Raw genomic sequence first — 14,821 nt, forward strand, 5'->3', positions numbered from 1 at the left:
TTTTGTAGATGATTTCAAATTCACAACCACACATCTTTGTGACCTATTTTTGCTGCTCTTCTAAAGATAACCTTTGTTCTAAAAATTATTTAAGACTATCATGATCCGTTTTTACATTGCAGTGTCTTCCCATTAGGTAGGGTCGCCATTTCTTAAGTGCATGTAGTATTTCCAATGTTTCCTTCTCATAAATAGCTTTTTGTAAACACTTTCATTTGATTGGACGACTTTCGAAAAAAATGGGAATTTCTTCTTGCATTAAAACAACACCAATTCCATTTCCTGAGGCATCACATTTCACAATAAAGATTTTTGTGAAGTCTGACGTAGCTAAAACCGATGCTTGGCACATTGCCTCTTTAAGATGTTCAAAGGCCTTTGTTGCTTCTAGAGTCCATGAAAATGCATCTTTCTTCAATAATGTTGTTAGAGGTTCTGCTATTCTCCCATAATCCTTAACAAACTTGCGATAATACACTATCAACTGAGAAATCCTCACAGATGCTTTATGGATGTGGGGATTTTCACAACAATTACATTCACTGGTTTGATGGTTAAACCTAAACAAAGAGAAGGGGTATTGAAGACCATCAAAAGGGAAGATCTCCAACGATTAACTAAATAATTTAAATGGAAATTCTTTAAATCAAAATACTTATTATTATTTCTAATTGTGAAAATATGAACTAATTATGTTATAAATTAATTAGATATTTTAGAATATAACATAGTATATATAATTTTAAATTAATTAGCTAATTTAAAATATAACAGTATATATAATTTTATATTAATTGCTAATTATAATATATGCGCTCATCATAATTAATTGCTAATTATAATATATGCGCTCATCATAATTTAATTAACAATTGTTATATTATAGTATGAAGTATTAGGTAAACTATGAATTTTTTATTTTATTTTTTTCAAAAACCAAAAATTCCATTTAGAAATCAAATGATACATACAATAAAACAAAACAAAAATTACCAAAAACACTTCACATGAATAATACATAAGAAAATTTGGCCAACCTTGTGGATCCAAACTGTAGTATACTATCCAAAAAAACACGATACATGATGGTTCCAAAAAGGTGTGAAACTGGCCATAAAAAGGTGTGAAACTGGCCATAATAAGTTCTAAAAGGAAAAAAAGTGCGTATGTGAGAAAGAGAACAAATTCCATTCCAAAAGTGAATACGAAAATTGTCTTTTTCAACTTGTCTTTTTCAACTTAATTTGTAGAATGTTATTCTTCAAATGAAATAATTCCAGAATTCCAGAATTTGAGGTGAGAGCTCTATTGATAAAGAGTTTTCCATTGAATCCCCTACTCGAAGTAAATAGAACTTTTCCTTTATTACCAATAAAATTTTCCCATAAACTTAAAAAGGTATATTTTTTTTAAACAACCAAACAAAGAAATTCCAACATGGTAAAATAGGTTTTAAAGGTATATTATTTTTAAACAACCAAACAAAGAAATTCCAACATGGTAAAATAGGTTTTAATATTTGTACTCTGTTCTAAAATAACCTATCTTTAATCAAATTTATTACTAAAAAATCATAATGACACCCCCACCACACACACCTCCTTAAGAGGCTCCATCGAAAAAACCTATCAACAATTCATCTGAGTAACGGAAAGTTATATAGAAAGACATTAGAGGTAGGTTTCGACCTAAAATAGTCCTCGAAGAAACTAATAATTCTACCACCTCCATATTTATATAAAAACAAGAGGGCTGCAGAGACATCAAGTCCCCGCCACCTTAATTAATTTTTGCTTACAATGCAAAACTACAGTAGTGCAATAGACTAGTTGTTGTAAAGCAACAGCGATTGTTAAACAATAGCATGTAAGAGTTCAGATTTGAGTTGGCTTTACTTCATAGTTTACTTAACTTAAAATAAAAAACTTTAAAAATAATACATCAAGGAATCACAACATGGGATAGCAGGTTTGCAATTAAAAATAATACATCAAGGAATCACAACATGGGATAGCAGGTTTGCAATTAGCATGTAAGATTTGAGATTTGAGTTCGCTTTACTTCATAGTTTACCGAAATAAAAATGGATAATATTTCATATACAGGAAAACTGTAAATAGAAAAAAAGCATTAAAAATAATACCTCAAGGAATAACAACATGGGACAGCAGGTTTGCTATCATTAGATGCAAAATATGGCAAGAATAATGTTAATTTTGAGCACTACATTTGAGTTTGCTATCCTTAGATGCAAAATATGGCAAGAATAATGTTAATTTTGAGCACTACATTTGTACGCAGATAATAAAGGAAGAATTGATTGAGATGCCAACAGTAAAAAATGATATATGGGGCAAGAAATGATATATGAGGCCGTAAGTTATTCATTTGTAATAGCTTCACCGAAAACTTAGCACACCCAGTAATTCCTCATCCAGATACAAACTATGTAGTGTCCAAATATTACTTTGGAATCAACACATATAATACATGGACCATGATCTAGATATTCCTTTGGAATTACTATACGTAATGCATGCACAATCAAGCTGGCTAGGTGTTAAAAGAAATTAATCAACAATTTTAACCTCTTGACCAGTTGTCCAGCGTACCGTAAGATCTACATCATGTTCAACAACGTGCATTCTTGGTTAATATTATAGCACAATCACTGAACTGGTATTTACAACTTTGAAGGCATACATTTATGGCCAACAATATTGGTTTATGTTTCGTTTTGTTTCGTAAAGTTTCTTGCAGGAAGTTACTTGCTTTAAGAATAAATTTTGAAGTTTGCTATTGAATTTATGAATAAAGTTTGAAGTTAGCTATTGAACTTATGGAAGGATTACATCATACGAACTTACTGGTTTTGCAAATGCATAATAATAATAGATATAGACATAGCCTCATCAAAAATTACCTGGTAAAAGAGGAACCTGCACCACCCATCGCAAAGGCATGATAAGCACCCGTTTACTCACCGAGCAAGTCATTATAATCTTCGAAGAAGAATTATGACCAAAAGGTGGAGCCTGAGGATGAACCTAAATCGAGGCAAGAATTCTTCAGGCTACCTGGAAATGAAAGGAAAACAATAATTGTTAGTTTGGTGAGAAAAATAGTATATAAGTAAGAGACAGTGATATTTGTTTTCAAGCTAAATAAAATATCTAAAAAAAATCCAATTGAGCCATTAAAGTGAGGAGGAGCTTCCACCAACTTCTACTAGTATATTGAAATACTGAGTGAGATTAACAAAAAAGAAACCAGTCTCCATAATGGCAGTGTAGAGAACAAATGACAGAGTTAAAATGAAACTAGTTGCAGAGCTAGCGTAGCTCTGTCCAAAAGAAAGGGAAATGAATGACTATTGAATAGGCAGACGGGTAGTCATTACAACATTGAATAAGCAGTGAGAATGGAGGCAAATGCAATAGTTGATATACTTGTAGATTCAGTGGATAACCCGACAATGGATGATCTATATTCTGTGTCGGGTGACCAGGTAAAATAAACAATGTGGCCAGACGTAGCATTCGTTCATTCAGCAGCAGAATAGGTAGAGGCACCACCAAAGATGAAGGCAGAAAAAGAGCGAATTTCCATTGAACCATAACAAAAAAAAGGGGTCAAATGCACTCTCTCGCTCTCGATCATCTATAGGTATTGATCTGTTGGTATCTCATCTTGTGATTATCAAATAGCTTGTTTATACAGGAATATGCATCCTCATTTCCACCACTATTTTCTTTGACTCATATAAGCACTTTGCTTCATTCTCAAGTAGCAGGAAATCAAGTAACGCTTTCCCTTCTGTTGGGTATTTTTCAACGGAAAAATACCAAAACCACACAAACAAACATCACAGAGCCAATGCTCTGTTTCCTTTGTTCACATGACCTTTTGCATAGGGAAGCCTTTTAATAAAAATTGACTGAACAGAGTATTACACAGCCATAAAATTATTTCTATTGATTAAAAACATAAAGCCTGATACATATGTCTTCCTCTTTGCTGAGAGGGATTCACCAAAATTACTTTCACCCATCAAAACTTTGTTTTCACCTGAGAAATTACTGTGCTGGGTTTACTGCAGTAAAACCCATTTTTACATTTGCTGGTGTAAAACTATTTTTACACATACTGCTGTAAAAATATTTTACACATACAGTAATCTTTACATTACATTCACAATCTCAAAAAATACCTGAGCGCTCTTTTCATTTGCATTTCAATGCAAATCCAACCTATAAAAAACTTACTCAAAACACATGCGCTCCACTTCGTTTCTTTTCTTCATGCACTACTGTGCAAAACCACACATGGTTTTTGCTACTCCTTTGTTTTTACAATACAACACAAAAACATTACAATCTGTTCCTTGTAATTTCTTCGCACTCCTGTGCGTTCAATACATCGTTGCTGCGCTCTGCTCTTTCACTGCTTCACACTTACATACCTCCCATGTGTAACTAACACAATACAGAGCACGCTCTTTTTTTTACTGCTCCATCGTTCCTTTTTACAATGGTCAACGCTACCACTTAGAGCGCATTTCACATGGCTCATATATATGTCAAAAACTTAATACGAAAACATCCATGTTAAAACATACAACTAACACATATATAAAAAAACTCACTTGCCGTATGTAAAACTTAAGTATTCACCTACTTTCTACGACACCATTTATCTTTTGTTTAATTCTTTTGCAGAAGGGACATGCGGTCAACGGAGCTTGACTTTTACTCCACGCAAATATTAAATTCGATGCAGGCCCATGCACCTTCAAGAGATCGACGGCTGACAACACGCCAGGAGATCGGACGGCTGGAGTGGATATCGGAAGGCATTTTAATGCTGAGCTTTACCTCCCGATATGTCAGAGATGCTGATGTCAGGTGAGAGCTACGCGTCTTCACCAAATCGCATCGGAGCCAAGAATACGGAAACAGCTTTTCGCTGGATGGTGGTGCGATATGCTCTGGGCGGTTTTGTGGTTTCGTTCGGTGGTTTTTGGGCGTTGGTACGGCTGCTCCACGTCCGCCTCTAGTCAGCAGTTGGAATTAACATTCCAACACTCCCCTTTAATTTCAACTGCTGGGCATTCAATCTTACCCAAGCACTTCCTCACATCGAGGGATTCACCAACTGCTTCTGATGCAGTTCCACAAACAATCAAAGTTGTCTTCCTCTTAATAGAGGGATTAACCTGAAACTGTGCTTAAGAGCACCTTCCTCATGACAGAGGGATTCACCATAACAATGTGCTGAAGAGCACCTTCCTCATGACAGAGGGATTCACCTGTGACTATGCTGAAAAGCATCATCCTCTTGATAGAGGGATTTACCACACTATGCTGAGAAGCATCTTCCTCTTTCATAGAGGGTTTCACCAAATGACTGTGCTGAAAAGCACCTTCCTCATTAAAAGAGGGATTACAAACAGACACTGCTTTGCATGCAGTTTCAAAAACAAACAATCATTGCACTGCTGTGTGTGCAAACTCATTACATTGTTCTTTTATGCTGCTGCATATTCTCTGCTGCACTGTTGTGCCATCTTCTTTACTGTATCTACCTCACACTGCTGTGTCTACACCTGCTGTTGTGTTGCTGCACTTCTCTTACATTTCTCTGCAAACTCTGCATTGCTGTGCCTTCCCTTTCTCACATTCACACTGTTGTGTGAGAATTCTTTACTTGCGCACTTATGCGTGCTTCCCTTCTTCACAATGGGAAAACTTTTCTTCACGCTGCTGCGTGCTCCCCTTCACTCATTACAATCATACTTCTGCTGTGTCTCACTTGCATTTCAGATGCAACCAACACACTCACTGCACTTACATTTACTGCTGTAAAGAAAAAAATTTCTTTTACATGTGTTGTTGTCCATTACCTTTCATTTCTTCAACAAAACTTCATGCTGCTGCATTTTCTTATTTGCATTGTTGTGTGCTTCTCCTTCTTGTCATCATGCTGCTGTCCATAACCATAACCATAGACTGTCATCTCTGGGTTTTTATTTGCTGCTGCGTTGCCTCTGCAATTTGCACTGTCGCTGCCTTTTTTGTTTCATCATACTGCTGTGCCCATACTCTTGGCACTTCATTCTCCACACAAAAAAATAACACAGGCTGCTGCCTTTTCTCATGCACCCTTGCTTCACACAATCTTAGTCTTCATTTTTTTTACACAATGCACTACTGTGCAATTCCTTTGGCTTTCTGTTGCCACACACATTCTCATACATCCAATGTGCATTAAAAATCTGCCGTGTATTATACTCACTTTACATAAAAGGAAAACTACATTCCATTGCCATGCAAAAATTCAAAACTGTTGTTCATTCTAATCCATGTGCTCCAAAAAAAATTTCCAAACTGCTGTCTTATGTTCTATCTTCCCACTGCTGTGAGGGTCTCCATGCTTTGCATTTTTCTCTTATCTCGCTGCTGCTCTTTACATTTCAGCGCTGCCATCTTTTCTTCTTTATGCATTTCTGTGCATATTGCATAAAAACAAAGCAAAAACATTGCTGATTTCATCACTGCTGCATATTACCTTTCAGAGGGATTAACAAAGATTTCATTTGCAACTGCTGCGCTGCAATACATCCTCCATCAACAAATGACTGTTAATACAGTTCAGCAAACAACAAAAAATTACAAGCTCCCCTTTAATGTATGCTTGTCTTCTTTTGGCAGACTCTTCTCAAAACAAACTTAGATCAGCTGCGTTGCTTAAGGGGCTTTCACACTGTATTTCTTTTCTTCTCCATACTTGTGTAACTTTCTTCTTTTGTGTGGGTCTAGCTTGCATAGGAGCCCATCTTAAGTTACAGTCACGTGCCATATGCCCAATGTTATGACACTTAAAGCATTCAACTTTATTCATGAATAAGAATTCATGATTTCTTCTAAAATTGTTTCTTGGAGATTTTCGGGGACCACAACATTTATCTTTATGAAAGGCTCTACAGTCTTTTGCCATATGACCAAAGTTTGAGCAAGCATAACAATAACCATAAAATGAACCTTGGTACCTGGGAGATGGAGGTTTTCTTGATGCACTTCTGAAGCCTTGCTGCCTTGAGATTCTTCGTTGATCACCATTGCCTCTTGCCTCTTTGCCATCAGCTACATTTCTTCTTGGAGTTGGTTTTCTACTTGGAGCAGGATTTCTTCTATTGCAGCCTTTATTTTTCTCCTTGCCTTTGCTGGAACTAGGAGCATCACCATCTCTTTCTGGCTTCTTCACATCTCCTTTGCTTAAAGCATCCTCATCCTTGTTTGAGGGTTCACCTACATACCCAAGTCCTGATTTATCAAATGGAGATCTGTGATAACTGAGCATGTCATCCAGAGCTTGAGAGCTCTTCATGATCTTGTTCATCCCTTCAACCTTCTTCCTGAGGCGGACAATCTCTTCTTCTAACTTTTCACATTCATTTTCTTTTCTTTGCTAGTTGTCCCTCAGTTTCTTCCTTGCTACGAGTAGCTTCAGCTGCTACTATTTTGAAGGAGATAATATCTGTCTTCATTTTGGAGATTTCTTCATCTTTTGCTTGACTGCTCTTCATTTTCTTTTCAGCTCCTTGTGCCTGCTTCCTGGCTTCTTGTAGTTCGGACTTAAGGGAGGAGACCTCTACCTTGTACTGTCCAATCTCTTCTACAAGTTTGTTCACCCTCATGTGGCTTTGTTCAAGTTGACTTGTCAAGGCATCTGCCTGCTTCTTTGCTTCATTCAGCTGATTTGTCATGGATATGACTTCTTCATGATGTTTCCTCTTACATTGATCCAGCTCCTTCTTGAGCTTGGCTAGCTCTTCATCCCTTTCTTTTACTTGAAGCTTGATGAGGTCAAGCTTTTCATTCTCAGCTTCTATGATGAGTTCTTCTTGACTCATTGTCATGGTCAGTGCTCCCTTTGCATGAAGGTCATGCAGTCTGTCCCATATATCCTTTGCTGATGTATATTTTCCAAGATTCCTCTTCACTGAATCAGGGAGTCCATCCAAGATTAGTTTTACTGCTTGTGCATCATACTCCATGGATTCTTTATCCATCTTGCTGTCATCAATCACTGACTCCCAGACTTCAATCCCCTCAGACATTAGGAAAGCCCTCATCATTATTTCCCATACATCAAAGTTTCCATCAAACTTTGGAACCTCAAATACAATGCTTTCAAACAGATTGCCTTCTAGTTTAGTAGAGAGGGGAGACACATTTTTAGCAGGCTTGGATGCTTTCTTCTTTGACCTTGCCATTCTTAACTAGTCTTCAAATACTTGACTGTGTTTTTTTTAATCACTGACTGTTTCTATAACAATAACACAAGGGAAAGCTTGAGGAATACCTTAATCCTTTTGGCTGTGGCTTCACACTGCTTGAGAGCCTTCAGTGCTGCAACAAGAGTTCTTCCTTCAGCTTCTTTGAGCCTGGACTAGCTCCGATACCACTGTTGGGTATTTTTCAACGGGAAAATACCAAAACCACACAAACAAACATCACAGAGCCAATGCTCTGTTTCCTTTGTTCACAGGACCTTTTGCACAGGGAAGCCTTTTAATAAAAATTGACTGAACAGAGTATTACACAGCCATAAAATTATTTCTATTGATTAAAAACATAAAGCATGATACATATGTCTTCCTCTTTGCTGAGAGGGATTCACCAAAATTACTTTCACCCATCAAAACTCTTTTACACATACTGCTGTAAAAATATTTTACACATACAGTAATCTTTACATTACATTCACAATCTCAAAAAATACCTGAGCGCTCTTTTCATTTGCATTTCAATGCAAATCCAACCTATAAAAAACTTACTCAAAACACATGCGCTCCACTTCGTTTCTTTTCTTCATGCACTACTGTGCAAAACCACACATGGTTTTTGCTACTCCTCTGTTTTTACAATACAACACAAAAACATTACAATCTGTTCCTTGTAATTTCTTCGCACTCCTGTGCGTTCAATACATCGTTGCTGCACTCTGCTCTTTCACTGCTTCACACTTACATACCTCCCATGTGTAACTAACACAATACAGAGCACGCTCTTTTTTTACTGCTCCATCGTTCCTTTTTACAATGGTCAACGCTACCACTTAGAGCGCATTTCACATGGCTCATATATATGTCAAAAACTTAATACGAAAACATCCATGTTAAAACATACAACTAACACATATATAAAAAAACTCACTTGTCGTATGTAAAACTTAAGTATTCACCTACTTTCTACGACACCATTTATCTTTTGTTTAATTCTTTTGCAGAAGGGACATGCGGTCAACAGAGCTTGAATTTTACTCCACGCAAATATTAAATTCGATGCAGGCCCATGCACCTTCAAGAGATCGACGGCTGACAACACGCCAGGAGATCGGACGGCTGGAGTGGATATCGGAAGGCATTTTAATGCTGAGCTTTACCTCCCGATATGTCAGAGATGCTGATGTCAGGTGAGAGCCACGCGTCTTCACCAAATCGCATCGGAGCCAAGAATACGGAAACAACTTTTCGCTGGATGGTGGTGCGATATGCTCTGGGCGGTTTTGTGGTTTCGTTCGGTGGTTTTTGGGCGTTGGTACGGCTGCTCCACGTCCGCCTCTAGTCAGCAGTTGGAATTAACATTCCAACACCTTCTTTGTCAAGTAGCAGAAAATCAGGTAGCAGGAAATCTAGTCATGCCACGGGGAGAGAAATTTGGGACTGCTACCTTAGCAGTCCTCCTTCCTCCTTTTTAACTGAAGATAATGCTTCTGGCAGTCCTCCTTCCTCCTTTTTAACAGAAAATAATGCTTCTCGCATAGAGTCTTCGCCTCTGCTACAAGCTCTTGAACAAGCTATAAAACTAAAAGGGACGCTGCAGATTTGGACCAAAAATCTGAGAGCAAACAGTTTTGTGCGAGATATAATCAAGCCAGACTTTGGTACGCTCTGATACAGCATTTGGTGACGAAGAGAATCAATTGTGTGCGGGATATAATGAAGCTAGACTTTGGTAGGCTCTAATATAGGATTTGGTGACCAAGAGAATGGGAAGTGAAGACAGGTAGAGTATGGTGTCGTGTGAAGTGAAGACAAGTGGAGTATGGTGTCTAAACATGTGTGAGCCATGTGTAAGTGGAGTATGGTGTCTAAACATGTGTGAGCCATGTGTAAACCTTTTAAACATGAAGATATGTGTTTAAAGAGATACTCTTAATTGGTATAAACATAAAATGTTTGCTAACTAATGTTAGCATTAGTTAAGAGAAACTAAAACCCAGTGAGATTTTTTGTATCAATAGACATTTACTCTGAAATGCGAGAAGTTTCCCGAGAGAAAGCCGCTGCACGCGCCTCCCTCTGGCCATGGCAGCCCATTGACCTCCTCGCTGCCCCGCGCCTTGCAGCTCTGCTGCAAGGCTCTGCGCCCCTTGCTGTCGGGCCTCCTGCCCTCGTGCTCGCTCCCTCCTGTTTTCTTCCCTTCCCCGTATCCCCTGCCCCTCTCCCGCTTCCCTCTGCCTCTTCTGATCAAGCCCTTGTCCCGCTCCGTTTCTGCGCCTAGCAGCGCTGCTGCTAGGTCGCTCAGGCTCTCTCAGATCCCCGATCATGGCGGCCATGGGCCCTTCTGGACCGGATCAGGATGAACTCATGAAATCCTTTGCCTCCCTCACCCAGGAGAACTCTTCGGAAAGGATCAGGCCCGTTACTTCTCGCTTCGTTAAAAAAATGGATGAGGTTCCAGAAATCCCGCTCCCCCCTGCCCTTCCAAGGAGAGCGGCGGTGGCTCTTGCAGATAGAGGCCTAGTTGGTCAATTCACGGGTTTATGGCCCTCCCCTCGCACTGTCCAGCGATGGGTGGAAAGAAATTGGAATTCGATGGTTCAAGGCAAGATTGCGATCCGTTTTTGTGGAAGAGGGTTCTTCACCTTCCTTTTCGAATCAGTGGAAGACCGAAACTTAATTTTCAGGAATGGCCCATACTTTATGGACACAAGAGGCCTCTACCTGAACAAATGGACCCCTGACTTCGACCCGGAGATGGACTTCCCCAATGCTGTTCCTGTTTGGGTCCGGCTCCCACACCTGCCCCTTCACTGCTGGGGAGATGAGTCAGTGAAAGCAATTGGAAACGGAATAGGGAAGTATATCGACAGATCGGAGCCTAAGGAGAACATGCATGCATGCGCAAGAATTTGTGTCGAAGTGGACCTGGGAAAGGGACTGCCAGAAGCCATCAAAATCAGAGTCGACCAATGGACGCACCTTCAGCAAGTTGACTACGAACAGCTTCCCTTCAAATGCAAGGTATGTCATGAGTATGGCCATTTCGCTAATAGATGCAGTAAAGCAAAGGCAAATCTTTCTGAATCTAACACTGAAACAGCAGAGGAAGTCTGGGAAACGGTTAAGAAAAAGAGGCCCAACCCCCCACACGGAAATAACAAGAACCCTCCAGTCGCCGCCCTCCCCCCTTCTCAGTCAGGCCCGACCATCCCTTCATCCTCCAACCTTTTCGAAACCCTATCTGAGGTTGATCCTCCTTCCCCCCCTCCTTCCCCGAGAGCCCCCCCTGTTACCCCCGCCTCCCCCCCGCCTTCCTCCCCTCCCCACACAGTAGAGAGAATTCTAACCAGGAACAAGTCCAAGGAAAGCAACACATCCGCAGATCCCCCAAGAAAAGTCGGAAGGAAATCAAACAAGGAGTTAAGGGACGAGACTGCAGCAAAAGAAATGACCACAGGGATTCAACAACCAATGGATACCTATCTGGACAAGACGAAAGGAAACGGAGAAAAAGGGAAAGAGAAAGGGGGTTCCCACGTCAAGATAATTAAATGATGAATCTGGTCTCTTGGAACTGTAGGGGGATGGGCTCCTCCCTCAAAGTTAATGCAGTCCGCGATCTCCTTAAATCAGAACACCCAGACATCCTCCTCATCCAGGAGACCAAAATAAGTGAGCAGGATTTCAAGAACTACTTAAAAAATAGCAGAACTTATGAAGGAATTGCAGTTAGCGCATCTGGCGCCTCAGGTGGCATAGGGTCCATCTGGGACAAACAAAAATGGAACCTTTTAAATCAAAGGCAAAGCAGCTGGTGGATCCGCTTAGACATCCAAAATACAGCAAAGACAGAAGACTACACAATCTACAATGTTTACGCACCTCCTCACTTCCGGGACAAGGATGCTTGTTGGAAGTCAATTGCGGCAGACCTCCTGGAGACACAAGGCAGAAGCATTATCCTAGGGGGGGACTTGAATCTTATAAGAAATGCCGAAGAAAAAATGGGGGGAAATTTCTTGGCAGATTCCTCAAGGGAAGCTCTTGAAGAAATCATTCTAAACCACAACCTGGTGGATTTCCCTCCTCAAAATGGGCGCTTTACCTGGTCCAATAAGAGAGCAGGTCGAAACAATATAAAGGAAAGATTGGATCGTTTCTTGATCCAAGACAGAATAGTGGCCAATTTTGCATGCATTAAAAGCCTCATCATCCAAGGATGCTTTTCAGATCATAAGCCTGTAGCACTAAAATTGGACAAAGGAGCAAACTTGGGACCGCTTCCATTCAGATATAACAGAGCATGGGATAACCAGGAGGAATTCCGAGCTCTGATAAAAGAACAGTGGTCAACAGAGATTAAAGGATCCCCGCACTACGTTTGGGAATCCAAAATAAAAATTCTGCGTTCAGCCATAAAACAATGGGCCAAAATCAAATCAATAGAAGAGAATAGAGCTAAATCAGCTCTCCATGATAAGCTCACGCAGTGGGACCAAGAGAAAGACAGCAGACAAGATACGGAAGAGGAGCAAATCAAAGAGATGGAACTCCAAAAGGAACTGTATAAGCTGAACAGAAAAGAGGAAGAGGAACAAAGGCAAAAGTCAAGGTGTCTATGGCTAAAGTCGGGAGATAGGAATACCTCCTTTTTCCACAACAATCTGAAAATGAGGAGAGCTGGCAATAATATTGACAAAATAACAGTGGAGGGCGTTGAAATAAAGGAGCACAAGGAAATAATGGAGGCTGTGTCCGCTCATTTCCAAGATCTCCTCACCGCGGACCAGCAAGGCAGTGATGGTATGGAAATCCTGAACACAATGGAAAGCAAAATCTCTGAGGAACAAAATTCTGAGCTGGACAAAGAGATCACTGTCGAAGAGATAGAGCAAACAATCCGCAACATGGCCTCAGACAAGGCCCCGGGACCCGATGGCTTCACTGTGGATTTCTACAAGAATCATTGGGACATCATCAAAAAGGATTATATCAGAGCTGTTAGAAACTTTTTCCAAAAAGGCAAGATGGGAGGCGGAATGAAATCCTCCTACCTAGCCCTAATCCCCAAAGAGCCTAACCCTCTCTCCTTCAACCGCTTTCGCCCTATCTCCCTCTGTAATGTCTCCTACAAAATCATAACTAAGATCCTTGCCAACAGACTCAAATCTATTCTCCCCTCTCTCATCTCTGAGAACCAAGGTGGTTTTGTCCCAAGGAGGCAAATCGCCGACAATGTAATCCTCATCCAAGAGGCTATTCAAAGCAGTATCTCCAGGAAAGAGAAGGGCATGATAATGAAGTTGGACATGGCCAATGCTTTCGATCGAGTCAACCACTCCTTTCTTCAGGCCGTCCTCAAAAAGCTTGGCATATCTGAGCTCTTCATAAGCAGGGTGAGGGAGTGCATCTCAGGCAATTGGACTGCTCCCCTCATAAATGGAAGACCCAGCATTGCCTTCAAAAGCTCAAGGGGTCTGAGACAAGGGTGCCCGCTCTCTCCCTTCCTTTACATACTCATGGTGGAAGCTCTTAGCTCGAAGTTGGAAAACTTGAGAAGGAAAAAAGAAATAACAGGGATTGAAATTGTCAGAGGGTCGAAAGGAATAAATCACTCTCTGTTCGCGGATGATACCCTCCTCATAGGAGGTGCCTCTTGCATAATGGCGAGGAGATTCAAAAAAGTCTTGGATCTTTTCCTTCTTGCCTCTGGTGGCAAGCTTAACAATAATAAATGCATGTTATACGCTTGGAACGTCCCCAACCACATCATTCAGCGTATATCTCTCATCATGGAAATCCCAGCTCAGTCAAATTGGTCCCACTTCATGTATCTGGGGCTTCCTTTGGCTAAAGAGACAATCAAATCAGGGATTTGGGTCAAGATCATTGAAAAACTCAGAGGCAAATTGCAAAGGTGGGGAGTGCACTGGTTAAACTTAGCAGGTAGATCGATTCTAATCAAGTCCATCCTCACCTCTCTCCCCATCTATCAGTTCGCTATTGCACTAGCTCCTGCCAGTATTCACAAACACATGGAGTTAATAATCCGGAGCTTCCTGTGGCAAGGAGGCAAGCAGAACACCAAGAAGTTCAGTTTGGTTAAGTGGGATAAAGTAATCCTCCCTGTGGAAAAAGGAGGGCTTGGAATAAGGGTTCCAAGGCTAGCAAATCTAGCACTGGGCTTCAAGCTTATATGGCGGATTCTAAACGAAAAAGAAGCATGGTGGACTACCATAATAAAGAAGAAATACCTGAACGGCCCAAACAGTAATATCCTAACAGAAAATATTATTGAAAGACAAGGCACCCCAACCTGGAATCTGATTAAGAAATCGCTCCCCCTCTGCAAACCCTTCATCTCGAGCGCTCCAGGGAATGGTAGGGAGATAAATATCTGGAAAGATAGAATTATGGGGTCTCAGGCCAGAGACACTATCCGTCACCTGTATCCCCTCCAACGGTGGATGGCTGAAGCGAATTACAACTCTCTCTTCGACATTTCTTCATGGGATCAGGACTGCTGGGCAG

The sequence above is a fragment of the Pinus tabuliformis genome, chromosome X (genome assembly GCF_031772625.1).
Source record: "Pinus tabuliformis cultivar Carrire ecotype Pingquan chromosome X, CPIR1, whole genome shotgun sequence".
In the NCBI taxonomy this organism is placed as follows: domain Eukaryota; kingdom Viridiplantae; phylum Streptophyta; class Pinopsida; order Pinales; family Pinaceae; genus Pinus; species Pinus tabuliformis.